This window comes from Pseudophryne corroboree, chromosome 11 (assembly GCF_028390025.1).
Source record: "Pseudophryne corroboree isolate aPseCor3 chromosome 11, aPseCor3.hap2, whole genome shotgun sequence".
NCBI classification, from domain to species: Eukaryota; Metazoa; Chordata; class Amphibia; order Anura; family Myobatrachidae; genus Pseudophryne; species Pseudophryne corroboree.
Window position 1 is genome coordinate 179,158,766 of NC_086454.1, and position 26,476 is coordinate 179,185,241.

At 40.3% G+C, this 26,476-nt stretch overlaps 7 non-coding genes across 7 annotated transcripts; all 7 read right to left on the reverse strand.

The window, feature by feature from the left end:
• Positions 1 to 19,113: 19,113 nt before the first annotated feature.
• TRNAS-UGA (transfer RNA serine (anticodon UGA)) lies at positions 19,114 to 19,195 on the reverse strand. Its single transcript has one exon. It is a non-coding gene; the product is annotated as a tRNA-Ser (tRNA).
• Positions 19,196 to 20,275: 1,080 nt separating this feature from the next.
• Positions 20,276 to 20,357, reverse strand: TRNAS-UGA (transfer RNA serine (anticodon UGA)). The gene has a single exon. It is a non-coding gene; the product is annotated as a tRNA-Ser (tRNA).
• A 1,084-nt stretch (positions 20,358 to 21,441) lies between these two features.
• Positions 21,442 to 21,523, reverse strand: TRNAS-UGA (transfer RNA serine (anticodon UGA)). Its single transcript has one exon. It is a non-coding gene; the product is annotated as a tRNA-Ser (tRNA).
• A 1,080-nt stretch (positions 21,524 to 22,603) lies between these two features.
• TRNAS-UGA (transfer RNA serine (anticodon UGA)) lies at positions 22,604 to 22,685 on the reverse strand. Its single transcript has one exon. It is a non-coding gene; the product is annotated as a tRNA-Ser (tRNA).
• A 1,075-nt stretch (positions 22,686 to 23,760) lies between these two features.
• Positions 23,761 to 23,846, reverse strand: TRNAS-UGA (transfer RNA serine (anticodon UGA)). Its single transcript has one exon. It is a non-coding gene; the product is annotated as a tRNA-Ser (tRNA).
• Positions 23,847 to 24,930: 1,084 nt separating this feature from the next.
• On the reverse strand, positions 24,931 to 25,012 carry TRNAS-UGA (transfer RNA serine (anticodon UGA)). Its single transcript has one exon. It is a non-coding gene; the product is annotated as a tRNA-Ser (tRNA).
• A 1,084-nt stretch (positions 25,013 to 26,096) lies between these two features.
• TRNAS-UGA (transfer RNA serine (anticodon UGA)) lies at positions 26,097 to 26,178 on the reverse strand. The gene has a single exon. It is a non-coding gene; the product is annotated as a tRNA-Ser (tRNA).
• Positions 26,179 to 26,476: the final 298 nt, after the last annotated feature.

Below are 26,476 nucleotides of genomic sequence, written 5' to 3' on the forward strand. Positions count from 1 at the left end.
TGACCTCAATTGAATGGTGCTACTTGGAAATCCAAACATTTTTCCTGGTGGCAGAAATATCTGATAAATTTTATTTTAATTTGCTTCAATATTAATATGTAAACTTTGTGAAATATAATAGCTAGTATAGTTTAATGTCAAATATAGGTGTCAAGGACTTTTGATCTTGTACTAAATTAATTAGAAATCAGAGCCTTTAACATCACACCATGCCAACACTAGTGCTCATGAACTGTATTGTACATTTTACGGACATTTTATCAAATAATAATCATTTAAAATATATTAGGTTTTTTATTGGTCTATTCCACAGGTTTTCAAACTTGGTTCTCAGAACCCCACACAGTGCATGTTTTGCAGGTCTCCTCGCAGAACCACAAGTAAATAATTAGCTCCACAAGTGGACTTTTTAAAATGTGTCAGTGAGTAATAATACACATATGCACCTGCTGGGTTACCTGCAAATCATACACTGTGTGGGGTCCAGAGGACTGAGTTTGAGAACTTATGGTCTATTCCTTAATAAAGTTTGGAATTAGAACAACTGACACTGCACAATTAATAGTTTGTTGATTAACAGACATTATTTCTTACCTTTCATTACATCTCTACAGCTGTAAATCCAGATAGAAAGAATCTGCATGCACAAGTTGCCACTGAGAAACATTTATACAAGGTCACAAGCATGTACATAGAATGCAGGAAGACACTGTCTGAGATTATATGGTTTAAAAAGAAGTCCATTGTAAAACAGGATATATATGTAGGTGAGCTAAGCTGAGATTGAGAACTCAATTCTTGAACATAACATGCTTTGATTCTCTTCATCTTGAATGCATTTCGTTTTTAAACCAGCTTGAAAAGCAAATGGATTTTGAGTCCATCACCTTAACCACTCGGCCACAACTACCTTAATGTTGTTTCACTGAGAAGCTGTGTGCAAAATCAATGTTTTCCTTTTTTTGGTAGCTTTTACAGTAAGTTAAATTTTGGGAAATGTAAAAGCTACTTTAGTTTCATGGAAAATAAAGTTATCAAGGACAAATGAGCTTAGCTTTCTACATGCATAAAAAGCAGTACATAGCTGGCAGGATTTGAACCTGCGCGGGGAAACTAGTGATGAGCGGGTTCGGTTCCTCTGAATCCGAACCCGCCCGAACTTCAGTTTTTTCTTCACGGGTCCGAGCGACTCGGATCTTCCCGCCTTGCTCGGTTAACCCGAGCGCGCCCGAACGTCATCATCCCGCTGTCGGATTCTCGCGAGACTCGGATTCTATATAAGGAGCCGCGCGTCGCCGCCATTTTCACACGAGCATTGAGAGTCATAGGGAGAGGACGTGGCTGGCGTCCTCTCCGTTTAGAGAAGAGAGAGACACAGTAGAGACGAGAGAGACACAGTATTTTGGGGAGCATTATTACTATTAGGAGGAGTACTACTATACTACTATACTACTTGCTGAAGTGATATAGATTAGATAGTGTGACTGTGTATTGTATTAATTATCTGACTTGTGGGGGAGACACTGACAGTGGGGAGCAGTTAGAGTCTGAGAGCAGGACTCAGGAGTACATATAACGTACAGTGCACACTTTTGCTGCCAGAGTCAGTGCCACACTGCCATTGTTGTGACCACACTGACCACCAGTATAATAATATATTTTGTGATTGTCTGCTTAGGACTCGGAGTACTAGTTGCAAGTTGCAACGTGACCTGACCACCAGTTTAATAATCAATCACCACCAGTTTAATATATATATATATATATATAGAGTGTATTCCCAGACCACAGATCCAGAATAGAGGGCACTCACCAGTCCAACTTCAGTTAAAAGGATTTCTTGGTACATCAGAGTCAATTCATAAATGTCGACGTTTCGGCTTAAGCAAGCCTTTTTCAAGACAACCAAGGAGACATCTGCTCAGCATACCAAGAATAAGCATACTGACAACCTCTCACGGGCTCCCCTATATACTGCACACAATCAATTAATTATCTTAATTACCGGAAGTGCATTACCCCATTAGCACACCTTAGGTTCTCTATATTGTTTCTCTCCATCATCAAACGTCTATACAGTGCACATCGTGTAATCATGACATAGGATACATAAGCATTATACATGAATGACGAACACACATCAATATCTAGACTAATTACAGTACTAACCGGGGTTTCTAACTATCGTTCATACCGGAAGTATCCTCTTTGCGTTCCACCGGCATCACTGAGCCTATCTCCACCTAACGTCCGTCACGTCATATCCGTCGCGCCATAGCGCGTAACCGGAAGTGCGATCTATGCGTCTCATAGCGGAACTTTTTTTGCGTTCCATCTATTAGCAACTAGAGGGGCTTCACATTATACATAATATCTCCAAGGGAAATACCGTTAGTCAGTAATATGCATAATTGTCACAGAACGTATTTAGCATTATATAAAGTGTGTCTAACATTATATAGAGGAGCCCATAAGCCATCACCACACCACATAAAAATACACATCACCCTCCAACAATGGATTGTCAGTCACACCATATTAGACCCCATGGGGACCAAATGTGTATGTCGGGCAATCCATATGTGACATAAACTAAAACAACTAATTAATAGTATGATAAATTAGCTCATAAATGGTATAGGTATATCTCAAATAATATAGCACTCTAGTTTTTAATGTACTTCTCGCTAAAGACCAATTGGGATAGGACACATTCTGCTGTACCCAAATTTTTCAATGTATAAAGAATTTCAGTGGGTTATTCTCATTTAACCCACGTGGTACGACAGTATCCAATGTATAAATCCAACGTGCTTCAAGTTTCTTCAGTGCGAGTACTCGGTCGCCACCTCGCACCAATTCCGGAACCTGGTCAATGACCATACACCGTAAGGATGAGACCTGATGATTGTACTGGAGGAAGTGTTTTGCTACCGGTTTATCAGTTTCTTTTGTATCAATTGCTGTCCTAATCGAGTATCTGTGGTTAGCCATTCTGTCCCTGAATGACCTGCTTGTCATTCCAGTATAATATAAACCACAAGGGCAAATAACCACGTAAATGACAAAGGCACTCGTACAAGTAAGATTATAGCGGATCTTGATTTTGGTTCCATTGTGCTGATGTCGGATATCTCTTCCACTTATCATCGAGTTACAGGTTGTGCAACCTTTGCATTTAAAGCAACCCGTTCTCCCTGATCTCAACCAATGTGAAGAGATCTTAGTTGGCTGCATCATGGGTCGCATTAACAACTGGCGCAGATTTGGACCCCTTCGGTAGGCTCTCATTGGGGGGCTGCTCCCCTTGAGATTCAATTGTGGGTCTGATGTCAGCATCGGCCAGTGTTGCTCATAAATGTCGCCTGTAATGTGTGAAGTGTGGTCATATGTGCTCACATGTACCATTCGATCACTTTTCACAACCCGCTCCGCTTTGCTCAATGGATTTCTGAAGCGATGATATGCCTTTTTGATACATCTGTTTAGAGTTGTTGGTGAGTACCCTCTTTGCAAAAATCTGGTTTTCATCTCATCTATCTGCAGTACAGCAAGTTCATGTGATGAGTTTATTCTAAGAACCCTCAGGAACTGAGATATCGGTAGACTTTCTTTTAGCTTAGGTGGATGTTGACTGGTTGCTAATAAGGTGGTGTTCCGATCAGTCACCTTCCGAAAAAGCGTAGTACCAAGTCCAGTACCCTCCTTCCACACTGTTACATCCAAAAATGAAACTGTGGTCTGATCTATGTTGTAAGTAAATCTGATGGGTCCCTCCAGTCCATTGAGAGTCTCTATCATATTGATCAATTCGTCCCTTGTGCCAGACCAGAGTAAAAAAATATCGTCAATAAACCTCATATATCTAATCAATTTAGACGCATACCGGGACAATATGTGATTACATTCATATACCGCCATATATAAATTAGCATATGCCGGTGCTAGATTAGAGCCCATAGCTGTGCCTTTAATTTGGGCATAATAATCACTACCATACATAAAGTAATTATGTTTCAGTACCAATGTAGTCAACTCAGTTAAGAATTTTATCGGTGGCTTATTGTGTTTGACTTCAGTTAGATGATGTTCAATTGCCTCTATCCCATCTGAATGCGGGATTACAGTATACAGCGACTGTACATCCAATGTCGCTAGCCATATCTCTGAATCAGGTAACACAATATCTCTGATCTTAAGCAAAAAATCTGATGTGTCTCTCACATAACTACTGGTTTTACTAACTAGTGGTTGCAAAAATTGGTCAATGTAAATAGCAAGTGGTTGAAGAAGTGACCCTTTCGCCGAGACGATTGGACGACCCGGCGGGTCCTCCAATCGTTTGTGGACTTTCGGCAGGGTATACAATATTGGTGTGACAGGATGTTCAACCTTCAAAAATGAAACTGTGTCATCATCAATCCAACCTGCCCCAAAACCCAAATCGATGGTCTCATCTATAATTTTCTTATATATGTTGATGGGGTTACACTTCAACTTCATATACGTATGTTCATCAGAGAGTTGGCGTCTAACCTCTCTGTCATACTGGCACCAGTCTTGAATCACCACCGCCCCGCCTTTGTCAGCGGGACGTATGGTGATGTTCTTATTATCCCTTAGGGATTTTAGTGCCGACCTTTGTTCAATGGATAAGTTGAAGTATTTAGGTGACGTTTTCACCCTATTCACCTTCTCTGTTTCTACCATCCGTGTAAACGTTTTAATACTAGCATTATGAGATGTAGGGTCATAGTAACTAGGTTGTTTACATTTATTGGACTCATTAGATATGCTCTTATTACCAAATTGTTCCCTTAGTCTTAATTTACATCCAAAACGATAATTATCAATCATCCAATTGAACGGATCGTGTGTCGTTGTTGGGACGAAAGAGAGACCAAGTTCCAATACTGACATTTCCGCATCATTCAGGGTATATGAGGACAGGTTAAAGACTGTACTCAAGTCCGTGGTTTCGGACCTCTTCTTTTTACACTTACCACCCCTCCTTTGTTGGCACCTCGGCCTCCGCCTCTTCGGAATGGGGGGTATACATAGTCGCCTGTCCCTAAAAAACGTTCCCTTCTAGTGTCATTAGAGTCAGTTGCTTCACCCTCAGACGATGATTGTACCGAGGAATTTCCTTCATCTAAATTAACTCTCTGACGGCGATATCGAAAGGGACGTCTGGCTCTATTCTCATTAGAGTTTCCTACTAACCACCTGTAAACAGTGTGTAATTTGTAATCACTGTTTACAGTTTCCAACTTTTTACGTTTAAATTGTAGTAATTCTTGTTGGTACATATCGATCTGTCCCTTGAGTTTCTCAGCCCAGGGTTCTGTTTTATCACTCACAATTTTTTTCATATATAAATTTTTAAAGGCCTCAATCTCAACTCGCAATTTCTTAAGCTCACTAGTTACTTCCTCTATTACAAGGAGAATAAGGTCGGACGAGCACTTATTGAGGACAGCACACCACTTTGCACAAAATGTGGGGTTATTCCTCCCCAGGGTTGGTATATTATGTACCCTAAACCCCCTGGGTATTTTTTTAGATCGGTGATATTCACTGAGGAATTGGCCATGTAGGACCAGATCTGTTTCACGTTTTCTCATTCTGAGGAGTTTATTATATAAATCAGATACTGTTTCAGCGGGTAGTTCAGAAAACTCAATCTGGTCAAAATAGATCTTATCCGCGTCATCATCAGTTAAAGATAAAAAATTGGTTTCAGCTGCCCTCAATAAGTCCTCGTCAAACACATTAACACCTGTTTGGGACATAATAAAAAGAAACTATATTCTGATCTGGCACAAGTTTGGACAAATGCGAGAAGTACACACTATACCATAAAAGTATATACAATCTTCAAATCACCACAGTGTGTGACTTGTTCATCAGTACATACTCCTAGCAGCAATACAGATATCACTGGAAAAAGATTATAAAAAAATCAAAAAAATGTGTAAATAGTTTTCATAATTCAGCTTCATCAGCGGGTGCTTGACAAAAAATCCAAAACAATATAGTCCTGGATCCACTAATATCAATTTGTAATGTCCGCACTCACAGCAGTCAATAGTCACCATAGGGGTGCTCCTCAAGAAAGCCCAAATAGGGACATCCACATATACCGAGTGTATTCCCAGACCACAGATCCAGAATAGAGGGCACTCACCAGTCCAACTTCAGTTAAAAGGATTTATTGGTACATCAGAGTCAATTCATAAATGTCGACGTTTCGGCTTAAGCAAGCCTTTTTCAAGACAACCAAGGAGACATCTGCTCAGCATACCAAGAATAAGCATACTGACAACCTCTCACGGGCTCCCCTATATACTGCACACAATCAATTAATTATCTTAATTACCGGAAGTGCATTACCCCATTAGCACACCTTAGGTTCTCTATATTGTTTCTCTCCATCATCAAACGTCTATACAGTGCACATCGTGTAATCATGACATAGGATACATAAGCATTATACATGAATGACGAACACACATCAATATCTAGACTAATTACAGTACTAACCGGGGTTTCTAACTATCGTTCATACCGGAAGTATCCTCTTTGCGTTCCACCGGCATCACTGAGCCTATCTCCACCTAACGTCCGTCACGTCATATCCGTCGCGCCATAGCGCGTAACCGGAAGTGCGATCTATGCGTCTCATAGCAGAACTTTTTTTGCGTTCCATCTATTAGCAACTAGAGGGGATCCCACATTATACATAATATCTCCAAAGGAAATACCGTTAGTCAGTAATATGCATAATTGTCACAGAACGTATTTAGCATTATATAAAGTGTGTCTAACATTATATAGAGGAGCCCATAAGCCATCACTACACCACATAAAAATACACATCACCCTCCCACAATGGATTGTCAGTCACACCATATTAGACCCCATGGGGACCAAATGTGTATGTCGGTCAATCCATATGTGACATAAACTAAAACAACTAATTAATAGTTAATAGTTAGACACACTTTATATAATGCTAAATACGTTCTGTGACAATTATGCATATTACTGACTAACGGTATTTCCTTTGGAGATATTATGTATAATGTGAAGCCCCTCTAGTTGCTAATAGATGGAACGCAAAAAAAGTTCCGCTATGAGACGCATAGATCGCACTTCCGGTTACGCGCTATGGCGCGACGGATATGACGTGACGGACGTTAGGTGGAGATAGGCTCAGTGATGCCGGTGGAACGCAAAGAAGATACTTCCGGTATGAACGATAGTTAGAAACCCCGGTTAGTACTGTAATTAGTCTAGATATTGATGTGTGTTCGTCATTCATGTATAATGCTTATGTATCCTATGTCATGATTACACGATGTGCACTGTATAGACGTTTGATGATGGAGAGAAACAATATAGAGAACCTAAGGTGTGCTAATGGGGTAATGCACTTCCGGTAATTAAGATAATTAATTGATTGTGTGCAGTATATAGGGGAGCCCGTGAGAGGTTGTCAGTATGCTTATTCTTGGTATGCTGAGCAGATGTCTCCTTGGTTGTCTTGAAAAAGGCTTGCTTAAGCCGAAACGTCGACATTTATGAATTGACTCTGATGTACCAATAAATCCTTTTAACTGAAGTTGGACTGGTGAGTGCCCTCTATTCTGGATCTGTGGTCTGGGAATACACTCGGTATATGTGGATGTCCCTATTTGGGCTTTCTTGAGGAGCACCCCTATGGTGACTATTGACTGCTGTGAGTGCGGACATTACAAATTGATATTAGTGGATCCAGGACTATATTGTTTTGGATTTTTTGTCAAGCACCCGCTGATGAAGCTGAATTATGAAAATTATTTACACATTTTTTTGATTTTTTTATAATCTTTTTCCAGTGATATCTGTATTGCTGCTAGGAGTATGTACTGATGAACAAGTCACACACTGTGGTGATTTGAAGATTGTATATACTTTTATGGTATAGTGTGTACTTCTCGCATTTGTCCAAACTTGTGCCAGATCAGAATATAGTTTCTTTTTATTATGTCCCAAACAGGTGTTAATGTGTTTGACGAGGACTTATTGAGGGCAGCTGAAACCAATTTTTTATCTTTAACTGATGATGACGCGGATAAGATCTATTTTGACCAGATTGAGTTTTCTGAACTACCCGCTGAAACAGTATCTGATTTATATAATAAACTCCTCAGAATGAGAAAACGTGAAACAGATCTGGTCCTACATGGCCAATTCCTCAGTGAATATCACCGATCTAAAAAAATACCCAGGGGGTTTAGGGTACATAATATACCAACCCTTGGGAGGAATAACCCCACATTTTGTGCAAAGTGGTGTGCTGTCCTCAATAAGTGCTCGTCCGACCTTATTCTCCTTGTAATAGAGGAAGTAACTAGTGAGCTTAAGAAATTGCGAGTTGAGATTGAGGCCTTTAAAAATTTATATATGAAAAAAATTGTGAGTGATAAAACAGAACCCTGGGCTGAGAAACTCAAGGGACAGATCGATATGTACCAACAAGAATTACTACAATTTAAACGTAAAAAGTTGGAAACTGTAAACAGTGATTACAAATTACACACTGTTTACAGGTGGTTAGTAGGAAACTCTAATGAGAATAGAGCCAGACGTCCCTTTCGATATCACCGTCAGAGAGTTAATTTAGATGAAGGAAATTCCTCGGTACAATCATCGTCTGAGGGTGAAGCAACTGACTCTAATGACACTAGAAGGGAACGTTTTTTAGGGACAGGCGACTATGTATACCCCCCATTCCGAAGAGGCGGAGGCCGAGGTGCCAACAAAGGAGGGGTGGTAAGTGTAAAAAGAAGAGGTCCGAAACCACGGACTTGAGTACAGTCTTTAACCTGTTCTCATATACCCTGAATGATGCGGAAATGTCAGTATTGGAACTTGGTCTCTCTTTCGTCCCAACAAAGACACACGATCCGTTCAATTGGATGATTGATAATTATCGTTTTGGACGTAAATTGAGACTAAGGGAACAATTTGGTAATAAGAGCATATCTAATGAGTCCAATAAATGTAAACAACCTAGTTACTATGACCCTACATCTCATAATGCTAGTATTAAAACGTTTACACGGATGGTAGAAACAGAGAAGGTGAATAGGGTGAAAACGTCACCTAAATACTTCAACTTATCCATTGAACAAAGGTCGGCACTAAAATCCCTAAGGGATAATAAGAACATCACCATACGTCCCGCTGACAAAGGCGGGGCGGTGGTGATTCAAGACTGGTGCCAGTATGACAGAGAGGTTAGACGCCAACTCTCTGATGAACATACGTATATGAAGTTGAAGTGTAACCCCATCAACATATATAAGAAAATTATAGATGAGACCATCGATTTGGGTTTTGGGGCAGGTTGGATTGATGATGACACAGTTTCATTTTTGAAGGTTGAACATCCTGTCACACCAATATTGTATACCCTGCCGAAAGTCCACAAACGATTGGAGGACCCGCCGGGTCGTCCAATCGTCTCGGCGAAAGGGTCACTTCTTCAACCACTTGCTATTTACATTGACCAATTTTTGCAACCACTGGTTAGTAAAACCAGTAGTTATGTGAGAGACACATCAGATTTTTTGCTTAAGATCAGAGATATTGTGTTACCTGATTCAGAGATATGGCTAGCGACATTGGATGTACAGTCGCTGTATACTGTAATCCCGCATTCAGATGGGATAGAGGCAATTGAACATCATCTAACTGAAGTCAAACACAATAAGCCACCGATAAAATTCTTAACTGAGTTGACTACATTGGTACTGAAACATAATTACTTTATGTATGGTAGTGATTATTATGCCCAAATTAAAGGCACAGCTATGGGCTCTAATCTAGCACCGGCATATGCTAATTTATATATGGCGGTATATGAATGTAATCACATATTGTCCCGGTATGCGTCTAAATTGATTAGATATATGAGGTTTATTGACGATATTTTTTTACTCTGGTCTGGCACAAGGGACGAATTGATCAATATGATAGAGACTCTCAATGGACTGGAGGGACCCATCATATTTACTTACAACATAGATCAGACCACAGTTACATATTTGGATGTAACAGTGTGGAAGGAGGGTACTGGACTTGGTACTACGCTTTTTCGGAAGGTGACTGATCGGAACACCACCTTATTAGCAACCAGTCAACATCCACCTAAGCTAAAAGAAAGTCTACCGATATCTCAGTTCCTGAGGGTTCTTAGAATAAACTCATCACATGAACTTGCTGTACTGCAGATAGATGAGATGAAAACCAGATTTTTGCAAAGAGGGTACTCACCAACAACTCTAAACAGATGTATCAAAAAGGCATATCATCGCTTCAGAAATCCATTGAGCAAAGCGGAGCGGGTTGTGAAAAGTGATCGAATGGTACATGTGAGCACATATGACCACACTTCACACATTACAGGCGACATTTATGAGCAACACTGGCCGATGCTGACATCAGACCCACAATTGAATCTCAAGGGGAGCAGCCCCCCAATGAGAGCCTACCGAAGGGGTCCAAATCTGCGCCAGTTGTTAATGCGACCCATGATGCAGCCAACTAAGATCTCTTCACATTGGTTGAGATCAGGGAGAACGGGTTGCTTTAAATGCAAAGGTTGCACAACCTGTAACTCGATGATAAGTGGAAGAGATATCCGACATCCGCACAATGGAACCAAAATCAAGATCCGCTATAATCTTACTTGTACGAGTGCCTTTGTCATTTACGTGGTTATTTGCCCTTGTGGTTTATATTATACTGGAATGACAAGCAGGTCATTCAGGGACAGAATGGCTAACCACAGATACTCGATTAGGACAGCAATTGATACAAAAGAAACTGATAAACCGGTAGCGAAACACTTCCTCCAGTACAATCATCAGGTCTCATCCTTACGGTGTATGGTCATTGACCAGGTTCCGGAATTGGTGCGAGGTGGCGACCGAGTACTCGCACTGAAGAAACTTGAAGCACGTTGGATTTATACATTGGATACTGTCGTACCACGTGGGTTAAATGAGAATAACCCACTGAAATTCTTTATACATTGAAAAATTTGGGTACAGCAGAATGTGTCCTATCCCAATTGGTCTTTAGCGAGAAGTACATTGAAAACTAGAGTGCTATATTATTTGAGATATACCTATACCATTTATGAGCTAATTTATCATACTATTAATTAGTTGTTTTAGTTTATGTCACATATGGATTGCCCGACATACACATTTGGTCCCCATGGGGTCTAATATGGTGTGACTGACAATCCATTGTGGGAGGGTGATGTGTATTTTTATGTGGTGTGGTGATGGCTTATGGGCTCCTCTATATAATGTTAGACACACTTTATATAATGCTAAATACGTTCTGTGACAATTATGCATATTACTGACTAACGGTATTTCCTTTGGAGATATTATGTATAATGTGAAGCCCCTCTAGTTGCTAATAGATGGAACGCAAAAAAAGTTCCGCTATGAGACGCATAGATCGCACTTCCGGTTACGCGCTATGGCGCGACGGATATGACGTGACGGACGTTAGGTGGAGATAGGCTCAGTGATGCCGGTGGAGCGCAAAGAGGATACTTCCGGTATGAACGATAGTTAGAAACCCCGGTTAGTACTGTAATTAGTCTAGATATTGATGTGTGTTCGTCATTCATGTATAATGCTTATGTATCCTATGTCATGATTACACGATGTGCACTGTATAGACGTTTGATGATGGAGAGAAACAATATAGAGAACCTAAGGTGTGCTAATGGGGTAATGCACTTCCGGTAATTAAGATAATTAATTGATTGTGTGCAGTATATAGGGGAGCCCGTGAGAGGTTGTCAGTATGCTTATTCTTGGTATGCAGAGCAGATGTCTCCTTGGTTGTCTTGAAAAAGGCTTGCTTAAGCCGAAACGTCGACATTTATGAATTGACTCTGATGTACCAAGAAATCCTTTTAACTGAAGTTGGACTGGTGAGTGCCCTCTATTCTGGATCTGTGGTCTGGGAATACACTCGGTATATGTGGATGTCCCTATTTGGGCTTTCTTGAGGAGCACCCCTATGGTGACTATTGACTGCTGTGAGTGTGGACATTACAAATTGATATATATATATATATATATAATTGTATATAATATATATATATAATATTGTATACCACCTACCCGTGGTTTTTTTTTTTCATTCTTCTTTATACATACTACTATAGTAGCTTACTGTAGCAGTCTGCGGTGCTGCTGACCTGACAGTGTCCAGCAGGTCCGTCATCAGTCATTACATAATAAATATATATAGTACCTGTCCGGCTGCAGTACTAGTGATATTATATTGATTTCATCTCATTATCAATAATTTATCATCCAGTCTAGACTCTATATTAGCAGCACACAGTACGTTAGTCCACGGCTGTAGCTACCTCTGTGTCGGCACTCGGCAGTCCATCCATAATTGTATACCACCTACCCGTGTTTTTTTTTTTTCTTTCTTCTTTGTACATACTACTATAGTATAGTAGCTTACTGTAGCAGTCTGCGGTGCTGCTGAGCTGACAGTGTCCAGCAGGTCAGTCATCAGTCATCATTACCTAATAAATATATTATCTACCTGTCCGGCTGCAGTACTAGTGATATTATATATACATACATATATATATTGATTTCATCTCATTATCAATCATCCAGTCTATATTAGCAGCAGACACAGTACGTTAGTCCACGGCTGTAGCTACCTCTGTGTCGGCACTCGGCAGTCCATCCATAATTGTATACCACCTACCCGTGGTTTTTTTTTTTCTTTCTTCTTTGTACATACTACTATAGTATAGTAGCTTACTGTAGCAGTCTGCGGGGCTGCTGAGCTGACAGTGTCCAGCAGGTCCGTCATCAGTCATCATTACCTAATAAATATATTATCTACCTGTCCGGCTGCAGTACTAGTGATATTATATATACATATATATATATATATTGATTTCATCTCATTATCATCCAGTCTATATTAGCAGCAGACACAGTACGGTAGTCCACGGCTGTAGCTACCTCTGTGTCGGCACTCGGCAGTCCATCCATAAGTATACTAGTATCCATCCATCTCCATTGTTTACCTGAGGTGCCTTTTAGTTGTGCCTATTAAAATATGGAGAACAAAAATGTTGAGGTTCCAAAATTAGGGAAAGATCAAGATCCACTTCCACCTCGTGCTGAAGCTGCTGCCACTAGTCATGGGCGAGACGATGAAATGCCAGCAACGTCGTTTGCCAAGGCCGATGCCCAATGTCATAGTACAGAGCATGTCAAATCCAAAACACCAAATATCAGTAAAAAAATGACTCCAAAACCTAAAATAAAATTGTCGGAGGAGAAGCGTAAACTTGCCAATATGCCATTTACCACACGGAGTGGCAAGGAACGGCTGAGGCCCTGGCCTATGTTCATGGCTAGTGGTTCAGCTTCACATGAGGATGGAAGCACTCAGCCTCTCGCTAGAAAACTGAAAAGACTCAAGCTGGCAAAAGCACCGCAAAGAACTGTGCGTTCTTCGAAATCCCAAATCCACAAGGAGAGTCCAATTGTGTCGGTTGCGATGCCTGACCTTCCCAACACTGGACGTGAAGAGCATGCGCCTTCCACCATTTGCACACCCCCTGCAAGTGCTGGAAGGAGCACCCGCAGTCCAGTTCCTGATAGTCAGATTGAAGATGTCAGTGTTGAAGTACACCAGGATGAGGAGGATATGGGTGTTGCTGGCGCTGGGGAGGAAATTGACAAGGAGGATTCTGATGGTGAGGTGGTTTGTTTAAGTCAGGCACCCGGGGAGACACCTGTTGTCCGTGGGAGGAATATGGCCGTTGACATGCCTGGTGAAAATACCAAAAAAATCAGCTCTTCAGTGTGGAGGTATTTCAACAGAAATGCGGACAACAGGTGTCAAGCCGTGTGTTGCCTTTGTCAAGCTGTAATAAGTAGGGGTAAGGACGTTAACCACCTCGGAACATCCTCCCTTATACGTCACCTGCAGCGCATTCATAATAAGTCAGTGACAAGTTCAAAAACTTTGGGCGACAGCGGAAGCAGTCCACTGACCAGTAAATCCCTTCCTCTTGTAACCAAGCTCACGCAAACCACCCCACCAACTCCCTCAGTGTCAATTTCCTCCTTCCCCAGGAATGCCAATAGTCCTGCAGGCCATGTCACTGGCAATTCTGACGAGTCCTCTCCTGCCTGGGATTCCTCCGATGCATCCTTGCGTGTAACGCCTACTGCTGCTGGCGCTGCTGTTGTTGCTGCTGGGAGTCGATGGTCATCCCAGAGGGGAAGTCGGAAGACCACTTGTACTACTTCCAGTAAGCAATTGACTGTCCAACAGTCCTTTGCGAGGAAGATGAAATATCACAGCAGTCATCCTGCTGCAAAGCGGATAACTGAGGCCTTGACAACTATGTTGGTGTTAGACGTGCGTCCGGTATCCGCCGTTAGTTCACAGGGAACTAGACAATTTCTTGAGGTAGTGTGCCCCCGTTACCAAATACCATCTAGGTTCCACTTCTCTAGGCAGGCGATACCGAAAATGTACACAGACCTCAGAAAAAGACTCACCAGTGTCCTAAAAAATGCAGCTGTACCCAATGTCCACTTAACCACGGACATGTGGACAAGTGGAGCAGGGCAGGGTCAGGACTATATGACTGTGACAGCCCACTGGGTAGATGTATGGACTCCCGCCGCAAGAACAGCAGCGGCGGCACCAGTAGCAGCATCTCGCAAACGCCAACTCTTTCCTAGGCAGGCTACGCTTTGTATCACCGCTTTCCAGAATACGCACACAGCTGAAAACCTCTTACGGCAACTGAGGAAGATCATCGCGGAATGGCTTACCCCAATTGGACTCTCCTGTGGATTTGTGGCATCGGACAACGCCAGCAATATTGTGTGTGCATTAAATATGGGCAAATTCCAGCACGTCCCATGTTTTGCACATACCTTGAATTTGGTGGTGCAGAATTTTTAAAAAACGACAGGGGCGTGCAAGAGATGCTGTTGGTGGCCAGAAGAATTGCGGGACACTTTCGGCGTACAGGCACCACGTACAGAAGACTGGAGCACCACCAAAAACTACTGAACCTGCCCTGCCATCATCTGAAGCAAGAAGTGGTAACGAGGTGGAATTCAACCCTCTATATGCTTCAGAGGTTGGAGGAGCAGCAAAAGGCCATTCAAGCCTATACAATTGAGCACGATATAGGAGGTGGAATGCACCTGTCTCAAGTGCAGTGGAGAATGATTTCAACGTTGTGCAAGGTTCTGATGCCCTTTGAACTTGCCACACGTGAAGTCAGTTCAGACACTGCCAGCCTGAGTCAGGTCATTCCCCTCATCAGGCTTTTGCAGAAGAAGCTGGAGACATTGAAGGAGGAGCTAACACGGAGCGATTCCGCTAGGCATGTGGGACTTGTGGATGGAGCCCTTAATTCGCTTAACAAGGATTCACGGGTGGTCAATCTGTTGAAATCAGAGCACTACATTTTGGCCACCGTGCTCGATCCTAGATTTAAAGCCTACCTTGGATCTCTCTTTCCGGCAGACACAAGTCTGCTGGGGTTGAAAGACCTGCTGGTGAGAAAATTGTCAAGTCAAGCGGAACGCGACCTGTCAACATCTCCTCCTTCACATTCTCCCGCAACTGGGGGTGCGAGGAAACGGCTCAGAATTCCGAGCCCACCCACTGGCGGTGATGCAGGGCAGTCTGGAGCGACTGCTGATGCTGACATCTGGTCCGGACTGAAGGACCTGACAACGATTACGGACATGTCGTCTACTGTCACTGCATATGATTCTCTCACCATTGAAAGAATGGTGGAGGATTATATGAGTGACCGCATCCAAGTAGGCTCGTCACACAGTCCGTACTTATACTGGCAGGAAAAAGAGGCAATTTGGAGGCCCTTGCACAAACTGGCTTTATTCTACCTAAGTTGCCCTCCCACAAGTGTGTACTCCGAAAGAGTGTTTAGTGCCGCCGCTCACCTTGTCAGCAATCGGCGTACGAGGTTACATCCAGAAAATGTGGAGAAGATGATGTTCATTAAAATGCTGCTCCGTGGAGACATTGACAAGCAGCAATTGCCTCCACAAAGTACACAGGGAGCTGAGATGGTGGATTCCAGTGGGGACGAATTGATAATCTGTGAGGAGGGGGATGTACACGGTGATATATCGGAGGATGATGATGAGGTGGACATCTTGCCTCTGTAGAGCCAGTTTGTGCAAGGAGAGATTAATTGCTTCTTTTTTGGTGGGGGTCCAAACCAACCCGTCATTTCAGTCACAGTCGTGTGGCAGACCCTGTCACTGAAATTATGGGTTGGTTAAAGTGCGCATGTCCTGTTTATACAACATAAGGGTGGGTTGGAGGGCCCAAGGACAATTCCATCTTGCACCTCTTTTTTCTTTAATTTTTCTTTGCGTCATGTGCTGTTTGTGGAATGTTTTTTGGAAGGGCCATCCTGCGTGACACTGCAGTGCCACTCCTAGATGGGCCCGGTGTTTGTGTCGGCCACTAGGGTCGCTTATCTTACTCACACAGCTACCTCATTGCGCCTCTTTTTTTCTTTGCGTCATGTGCTGTTTGGGGAGGGTTTTTTGGAAGGGACATCCTGCGTGACACTGCAGTGCCACTCCTAGATGGGCCCGGTGTTTGTGTCGGCCACTAGGGTCGCTTATCTTACTCACACAGCTACCTCATTGCGCCTCTTTTTTTCTTTGCGTCATGTGCTGTTTGGGGAGGGTTTTTGGAAGGGACATCCTGCGTGACACTGCAGTGCCACTCCTAGATGGGCCCGGTGTTTGTGTCAGCCACTAGGGTCGCTTATCTTACTCACACAGCTACCTCATTGCGCCTCTTTTTTTCTTTGCGTCATGTGCTGTTTGGGGAGGGTTTTTTGGAAGGGACATCCTGCGTGACACTGCAGTGCCACTCCTAGATGGGCCCGGTGTTTGTGTCGGCCACTAGGGTCGCTTATCTTACTCACACAGCTACCTCATTGCGCCTCTTTTTTTCTTTGCGTCATGTGCTGTTTGGGGAGGGTTTTTTGGAAGGGACATCCTGCGTGACACTGCAGTGCCACTCCTAGATGGGCCCGGTGTTTGTGTCGGCCACTAGGGTCGCTTATCTTACTCACACAGCTACCTCATTGCGCCTCTTTTTTTCTTTGCGTCATGTGCTGTTTGGGGAGGGTTTTTTGGAAGGGACATCCTGCGTGACACTGCAGTGCCACTCCTAGATGGGCCCGGTGTTTGTGTCGGCCACTAGGGTCGCTTATCTTACTCACACAGCTACCTCATTGCGCCTCTTTTTTTCTTTGCATCATGTGCTGTTTGGGGAGGGTTTTTTGGAAGGGACATCCTGCGTGACACTGCAGTGCCACTCCTAGATGGGCCCGGTGTTTGTGTCGGCCACTAGGGTCGCTTATCTTACTCACACAGCTACCTCATTGCGCCTCTTTTTTTCTTTGCATCATGTGCTGTTTGGGGAGGGTTTTTTGGAAGGGACATCCTGCGTGACACTGCAGTGCCACTCCTAGATTGGCCCGGTGTTTGTGTCGGCCACTAGGGTCGCTTAGCTTAGTCATCCAGCGACCTTGGTGCAAATTTTAGGACTAAAAATAATATTGTGAGGTGTGAGGTATTCAGAATAGACTGAAAATGAGTGTAAATTATGGTTTTTGAGGTTAATAATACTTTGGGATCAAAATGACCCCCAAATTCTATGATTTAAGCTGTTTTTTAGGGTTTTTTGAAAAAAACACCCGAATCCAAAACACACCCGAATCCGACAAAAAAAATTCGGTGAGGTTTTGCCAAAACGCGGTCGAACCCAAAACACGGCCGCGGAACCGAACCCAAAACCAAAACAAAAACCCGAAAAATTTCCGGTGCACATCACTAGGGGAAACCCCAATGGATTTCAAGTCCATCGCCTTAACCACTCGGCCACAACTACCTGACCTCAATTGGATGGTGCTACTTGGAAATCAAAACATTTTTCCTGTTGGCAGAAATATCTGATACATTTTATTTTAATTTGCTTCAATATTAATATGTAAACTTTGTGAAATATAATAGCTAGTATAGTTTAATGTCAAATATAGGTGTCAAGGACTTTTGATCTTGTACTAAATTAATTAGAAATCAGAGCCTTTAACATCACACCATGCCAACACTAGTGCTCATGAACTGTATTGTACATTTTACGGACATTTTATCAAATAATAATCATTTAAAATATATTAGGTTTTTTATTGGTCTATTCCACAGGTTTTCAAACTTGGTTCTCAGAACCCCACACAGTTCATGTTTTGCAGGTCTCCTCGCAGAACCACAAGTAAATAATTAGCTCCACAAGTGGACTTTTTAAAATGTGTCAGTGAGTAATTAATACACATATGCACCTGCTGGGTTACCTGCAAATCATACACTGTGTGGGGTCCAGAGGACTGAGTTTGAGAACTTATGGTCTATTCCTTAATAAAGTTTGGAATTAGAACAACTGACACTGCACAATTAATAGTTTGTTGATTAACAGACATTATTTCTTACCTTTCATTACATCTCTACAGCTGTAAATCCAGAAAGAAAGAATCTGCATGCACAAGTTGCCACTGAGAAACATTTATACAAGGTCACAAGCATGTACATAGAATGCAGGAAGACACTGTCTGAGATTATATGGTTTAAAAAGAAGTCCATTGTAAAACAGGATATATATGTAGGTGAGCTAAGCTGAGATTGAGAACTCAATTCTTAAACATAACATGCTTTGATTCTCTTCATCTTGAATGCATTTCGTTTTTAAACCAGCTTGAAAAGCAAATGGATTTTGAGTCCATCACCTTAACCACTCGGCCACAACTACCTTAATGTTGTTTCACTGACAAGCTGTGTGCAAAATCAATGTTTTCCTTTTTTGGTAGCTTTTACAGTAAGTTAAATTTTGGGAAATGTAAAAGCTACTTTAGTTTCATGGAAAATAAAGTTATCAAGGACAAATGAGCTTAGCTTTCTACATGCATAAAAAGCAGTACGTAGCTGGCAGGATTTGAACCTGCGCGGGGAAACCACAATAGATTTCAAGTCCATCGCCTTAACCAGTCGGCCACAACTACCTGACCTCAATTGGATGGTGCTACTCTGAAATCAAAACATTTTTCCTGTTGGCAGAAATATCTGATACATTTTATTTTAATTTGCTTCAATATTAATATGTAAACTTTGTGAAATATAATAGCTAGTATAGTTTAATGTCAAATATAGGTGTCAAGGACTTTTTATCTTGTACTAAATTAATTAGAAATCAGAGCCTTTAACATCACACCATGCCAACACTAGTGCTCATGAACTGTATTGTACATTTTACGGACATTTTATCAAATAATAATCATTTAAAATATATTAGGTTTTTTATTGGTCTATTCCACAGGTTCTCAAACTTGGTTCTCAGAACCCCACACAGTGCATGTTTTGCAGGTCTCCTCGCAGAACCACAAGTAAATAATTAGCTCCACAAGTGGACTTTTTAAAATGTGTCAGTGAGTAATTAATACACATATGCACCTGCTGGGTTACCTGCAAATCATACACTGTGTGGGGTCCAGAGGACTGAGTTTGAGAACTTATGGTCTATTCCTTAATAAAGTTTGGAATTAGAACAACTGACACTGCACAATTAATAGTTTGTTGATTACCAGACATTATTTCTTACCTTTCATTACATCTCTACAGCTGTAAATCCAGATAGAAAGAATCTGCATGCACAAGTTGCCACTGAGAAACATTTATACAAGGTCACAAGCATGTACATAGAATGCAGGAAGACACTGTCTGAGATTATATGGTTTAAAAAGAAGTCCATTGTAAAACAGGATATATATGTAGGTAAGCTAAGCTGAGATTGAGAACTCAATTCTTAAACATAACATGCTTTGATTCTCTTCATCTTGAATGCATTTCGTTTTTAAACCAGCTTGAAAAGCAAATGGATTTTCAGTCCATCACCTTAACCACTCGGCCACAACTACCTTAATGTTGTTTCACTGACAAGCTGTGTGCAAAATCAATGTTTTCCTTTTTTGGTAGCTTTTACAGTAAGTTAAATTTTGGGAAATGTAAAAGCTACTTTAGTTTCATGGAAAATAAAGTTATCAAGGACAAATGAGCTTAGCTTTCTACATGCATAAAAAGCAGTACGTAGCTGGCAGGATTTGAACCTGCGCGGGGAAACCCCAATGGATTTCAAGTCCATCGCCTTAACCACTCGGCCACAACTACCTGACCTCAATTGGATGGTGCTACTTGGAAATCAAAACATTTTTCCTGTTGGCAGAAATATCTGATACATTTTATTTTAATTTGCTTCAATATTAATATGTAAACTTTGTGAAATATAATAGCTAGTATAGTTTAATGTCAAATATAGGTGTCAAGGACTTTTGATCTTGTACTAAATTAATTAGAAATCAGAGCCTTTAACATCACACCATGCCAACACTAGTGCTCATGAACTGTATTGTACATTTTACGGACATTTTATCAAATAATAATCATTTAAAATATATTAGGTTTTTTATTGGTCTATTCCACAGGTTCTCAAACTTGGTTCTCAGAACCCCACACAGTGCATGTTTTGCAGGTCTCCTCGCAGAACCACAAGTAAATAATTAGCTCCACAAGTGGACTTTTTAAAATGTGTCAGTGAGTAATTAATACACATATGCACCTGCTGGGTTACCTGCAAATCATACACTGTGTGGGGTCCAGAGGACTGAGTTTGAGAACTTATGGTCTATTCCTTAATAAAGTTTGGAATTAGAACAACTGACACTGCACAATTAATAGTTTGTTAATTACCAGACATTTTTTCTTACCTTTCATTTCATCTCTACAGCTGTAAATCCAGATAGAAAGAATCTGCATGCACAAGTTGCCACTGAGAAACATTTATACAAGGTCACAAACAAGCATGTACATAGAATGCAGGAAGACACTGTCTAAGATTATATGGTTTAAAAAGAAGTCCATTGTAAAACAGGATATATATGTAGGTGAGCTAAGCTGAGATTGAGAACTCAATTCTTAAACATAACATGCTTTGATTCTCTTCATCTTGAATGCATTTCGTTTTTAAACCAGCTTGAAAATCAAATGGATTTCGAGTCCATCACCTTAACCACTCGGCCACAACTACCTTAATGTTGTTTCACTGACAAGCTGTGTGCAAAATCAATGTTTTCCTTTTTTGGTAGCTTTTACAGGTTGTTAAACTGTAGGAAATGTAAAAGCTACTTTAGTTTCATGGAAAATAAAGTTATCAAGGACAAATGAGCTTAGCTTTCTACATGCATAAAAAGCAGTACGTAGCTGGCAGGATTTGAACCTGCACGGGGAAACCCCAATGGATTTCAAGTCCATCGCCTTAACCACTCGGCCACAACTACCTGACCTCAATTGGATGGTGCTACTTGGAAATCAAAACATTTTTCCTGTTGGCAGAAATATCTGATACATTTTATTTTAATTTGCTTCAATATTAATATGTAAACTTTGTGAAATATAATAGCTAGTATAGTTTAATGTCAAATATAAGTGTCAAGGACTTTTGATCTTGTACTAAATTAATTAGAAATCAGAGCCTTTAACATCACACCATGCCAACACTAGTGCTCATGAACTGTATTGTGCATTTTACGGACATTTTATCAAATAATAATAATTTAAAATATATTAGGTTTTTCATTGGTGTATTGAACAGGTTCTCAAACTCGGTTCTCAGAACCCCACACAGTGCTTGTTTTGCAGGTCTCCTCGCAGAACCACAAGTTAATAATTAGCTCCACAAGTGTACTTTTTAAAATGTGTCAGTGAGTAATTAATACACCTATGCACCTGCTGGATTACCTGCAAAACATACACTGTGTGGGGTCCAGAGGACTGAGTTTGAGAACTTATGGTCTATTCCTTAATAAAGTTTGGAATTATAACAACAGACACTGCACAATTAATAGTTTGTGGATTACCAGACATTATTTCTTACCTTTCATTACATCTCTACAGCTGTAAGTCCAGATAGAAAGAATCTGCATGCATAAGTTGCCACTGGGAAACATTTATACAAGGTCACAAGCATGTACATAGAATGCAAGAAGACACTGTCTGAGATTATATGGTTTAAAAAGAAGTCCATTGTAAAACAGGATATATATGTAGGTGAGCTAAGCTGAGATTGAGAACTCAATTCTTAAACATAACATGCTTTGATTCTCTTCATGTTGAATGCATTTCGTTTTTAAACCAGCTTGAAAAGCAAATGGATTTCGAGTCCATCACCTTAACCACTCGGCCACAACTACCTTAATGTTGTTTCACTGACAAGCTGTGTGCAAAATCAATGTTTTCCTTTTTTGGTAGCTTTTACAGTAAGTTAAATTTTGGGAAATGTAAAAGCTACTTTAGTTTCATGGAAAATAAAGTTATCAAGGACAAATGAGCTTAGCTTTCTACATGCATAAAAAGAAGTACGTAGCTGGCAGGATTTGAACCTGCGCGGGGAAACCCCAATGGATTTCAAGTCCATCGCCTTAACCACTCGGCCACAACTACCTGACCTCAATTGGATGGTGCTATTTGGAAATCAAAACATTTTTCCTGTTGGCAGAAATATCTGATACATTTTATTTTAATTTGCTTCAATATTAATGTGTAAACTTTGTGAAATATAATAGCTAGTATAGTTTAATGTCAAATATAGGTGTCAAGGACTTTTGATCTTGTACTAAATTAATTAGAAATCAGAGCCTTTAACATCACACCATGCCAACACTAGTGCTCATGAACTGTATTGTACATTTTACGGACATTTTATCAAATAATAATCATTTAAAATATATTAGGTTTTTCATTGGTCTATTCCACAGGTTCTCAAACTCGGTTCTCAGAACCCCACACAGTGCATGTTTTGCAGGTCTCCTCACAGAACCACAAGTAAATAATTAGCTCCACAAGTGGACTTTTTAAAATGTGTCAGTGAGTAATTAATACACCTGTGCACCTGCTGGGTTACCTGCAAAACATACACTGTGTGGGGTCCTGAGAACTGAGTTTGAGAACTTATGGTCTATTCCTTAATAAAGTTTGGAATTATAACAACTGACACTGCACAATTAATAGTTTGTTAATTACCAGACATTTTTTCTTACCTTTCATTACATCTCTACAGCTGTAAATCCAGATAGAAAGAATCTGCATGCACAAGTTGCCACTGAGTAACATTTATACAAGGTCACAAGCATGTACATAGAATGCAGGAAGACACTGTCTGAGATTATATGGTTTAAAAATAAGTCCATTGTAAAACAGGATATATATGTTGGTGAGCTAAGCTGAGATTGAGAACTCAATTCTTAAACATAACATGCTTTGATTCTCTTCATCTTTAATGCATTTCATTTTTAAACCAGCTTGAAAAGCAAATGGATTTTGAGTCCATCACCTTAACCACTCGGCACAACTACCTTAATGTTGTTTCACTGACAAGCTGTGTGTAAAATCAATGTTTTCCTTTTTTGGTAGCTTTTACAGTAAGTTAAACTTTGGGAAATGTAAAAGCTACTTTAGTTTCATGGAAAATAAAGTTATCAAGGACAAATGAGCTTAGCTTTCTACATGCATAAAAAGCAGTACATAGCTGGCAGGATTTGAACCTGCGCGGGGAAACCCCAATGGATTTCAAGTCCATCGCCTTAACCACTCGGCCACAACTTCCTGACCTCAATTGGATTGTGCTACTTGGAAATCAAAACATTTTTCCTGTTGGCAGAAATATCTGATACATTTTATTTTAATTTGCTTCAATATTAATATGTAAACTTTGTGAAATATAATAGCTAGTATAGTTTAATGTCAAATATAGGTGTCAAGGACTTTTGATCTTGTACTAAATTAATTAGAAATCAGAGCCTTTAACATCACACCATGCCAACACTAGTGCTCATGAACTGTATTGTACATTTTACGGACATTTTATCAAATAATAATCATTTAAAATATATTAGGTTTTTTATTGGTCTATTCCACAGGTTTTCAAACTTGGTTCTCAGAACCCCACACAGTGCATGTTTTGCAGGTCTCCTCGCAGAACCACAAGTAAATAATTAGCTCCACAAGTGGACTTTTTAAAATGTGTCAGTGAGTAATTAATACACATATGCACCTGCTGGGTTACCTGCAAATCATACACTGTGTGGGGTCCAGAGGACTGAGTTTGAGAACTTATGGTCTATTCCTTAATAAAGTTTGGAATTAGAACAACTGACACTGCACAATTAATAGTTTGTTGATTACCAGACATTTTTTCTTACCTTTCATTACATCTCTACAGCTGTAAATCCAGATAGAAAGAATCTGCATGCACAAGTTGCCACTGAGAAACATTTATACAAGGTCACAAACAAGCATGTACATAGAATGCAGGAAGACACTGTCTGAGATTATATGGTTTAAAAAGAAGTCCATTGTAAAACAGGATATATATGTAGGTGAGCTAAGCTGAGATTGAGAACTCAATTCTTAAACATAACATGCTTTGATTCTCTTCATCTTGAATGCATTTCGTTTTTAAACCAGCTTGAAAAGCAAATGGATTTCGAGTCCATCACCTTAACCACTCGGCCACAACTACCTTAATGTTGTTTCACTGACAAGCTGTGTGCAAAATCAATGTTTTCCTTTTTTGGTAGCTTTTACAGTAAGTTAAACTGTAGGAAATGTAAAAGCTACTTTAGTTTCATGGAAAATAAAGTTATCAAGGACAAATGAGCTTAGCTTTCTACATGCATAAAAAGCAGTACACAGCTGGCAGGATTTGAACCTGCGCGGGGAAACCCCAATGGATTTCAAGTCCATCGCCTTAACCACTCGGCCACAACTACCTGACCTCAATTGGATGGTGCTACTTGGAAATCAAAACATTTTTCCTGTTGGCAGAAATATCTGATACATTTTATTTTAATTTGCTTCAATATTAATATGTAAACTTTGTGAAATATAATAGCTAGTATAGTTTAATGTCAAATATAGGTGTCAAGGACTTTTGATCTTGTACTAAATTAATTAGAAATCAGAGCCTTTAACATCACACCATGCCAACACTAGTGCTCATGAACTGTATTGTACATTTTACGGACATTTTATCAAATAATAATCATTTAAAATATATTAGGTTTTTTATTGGTCTATTCCACAGGTTCTCAAACTTGGTTCTCAGAACCCCACACAGTGCATGTTTTGCAGGTCTCCTCGCAGAACCACAAGTAAATAATTAGCTCCACAAGTGGACTTTTTAAAATGTGTCAGTGAGTAATTAATACACATATGCACCTGCTGGGTTACCTGCAAATCATACACTGTGTGGGGTCCAGAGGACTGAGTTTGAGAACTTATGGTCCATTCCTTAATAAAGTTTGGAATTATAACAACTGACACTGCACAATTAATAGTTTGTTAATTACCAGACATTTTTTCTTACCTTTCATTACATCTCTACAGCTGTAAATCCAGATAGAAAGAATCTGCATGCACAAGTTGCCACTGAGAAACATTTATACAAGGTCACAAACAAGCATGTACATAGAATGCAGGAAGACACTGTCTAAGATTATATGGTTTAAAAAGAAGTCCATTGTAAAACAGGATATATATGTAGGTGAGCTAAGCTGAGATTGAGAACTCAATTCTTAAACATAACATGCTTTGATTCTCTTCATCTTGAATGCATTTCGTTTTTAAACCAGCTTGAAAAGCAAATGGATTTCGAGTCCATCACCTTAACCACTCGGCCACAACTACCTTAATGTTGTTTCACTGACAAGCTGTGTGCAAAATCAATGTTTTCCTTTTTTGGTAGCTTTTACAGTAAGTTAAACTGTAGGAAATGTAAAAGCTACTTTAGTTTCATGGAAAATAAAGTTATCAAGGACAAATGAGCTTAGCTTTCTACATGCATAAAAAGCAGTACGTAGCTGGCAGGATTTGATCCTGCACGGGGAAACCCCAATGGATTTCAAGTCCATCGCCTTAACCACTCGGCCACAACTACCTGACCTCAATTGGATGGTGCTACTTGGAAATCAAAACATTTTTCCTGTTGGCAGAAATATCTGATACATTTTATTTTAATTTGCTTCAATATTAATATGTAAACTTTGTGAAATATAATAGCTAGTATAGTTTAATGTCAAATATAAGTGTCAAGGACTTTTGATCTTGTACTAAATTAATTAGAAATCAGAGCCTTTAACATCACACCATGCCAACACTAGTGCTCATGAACTGTATTGTACATTTTACGGACATTTTATCAAATAATAATCATTTAAAATATATTAGGTTTTTTA